This window comes from Eimeria mitis, genomic scaffold (assembly GCF_000499745.2).
Source record: "Eimeria mitis Houghton genomic scaffold, Emh_scaff1076, whole genome shotgun sequence".
Classification (NCBI taxonomy): domain Eukaryota; phylum Apicomplexa; class Conoidasida; order Eucoccidiorida; family Eimeriidae; genus Eimeria; species Eimeria mitis.
Window position 1 is genome coordinate 7,460 of NW_013567452.1, and position 443 is coordinate 7,902.

Here is a 443-nt window from a genome sequence, read left to right on the forward strand (position 1 = left end):
ACGAACACGAAGTCGAAGCGAAATTCCCACGTAAAGGCAGGCAAAAGATGAGGGGAATGCGGCTTTGCAAAGCTTTGACGTATCCAGAGCTATACAGCGGGCTCCCACCTCGTACGAGTGAGCAGGATAGAGAAAGTGTTCCGGCTCCGGCAAGCTGGCAGGGCATATAAGAGTTTCGGCGCCAAAAGGAATGCTCAATGGGATAGAGCCTGTGCGCTCTTGTATGTCGAGAAGAGCATCTGCGACGCCTGTAGGAATGTCCACAAAATGTCTGCAGTCGAATTTCGTCAAAATGGTCTGGTTCGGTGGCCTCATAGAAACGATATTTTCTATTTATCTGGCACACGGAAGGATAAACAGTCCGTACAGAGTCAATTAACGCAAAGCGGAGCTGCAGCTGGCTGACCTTCTTGGGAAGCGAAGTCACCGATGATTTCATGTAT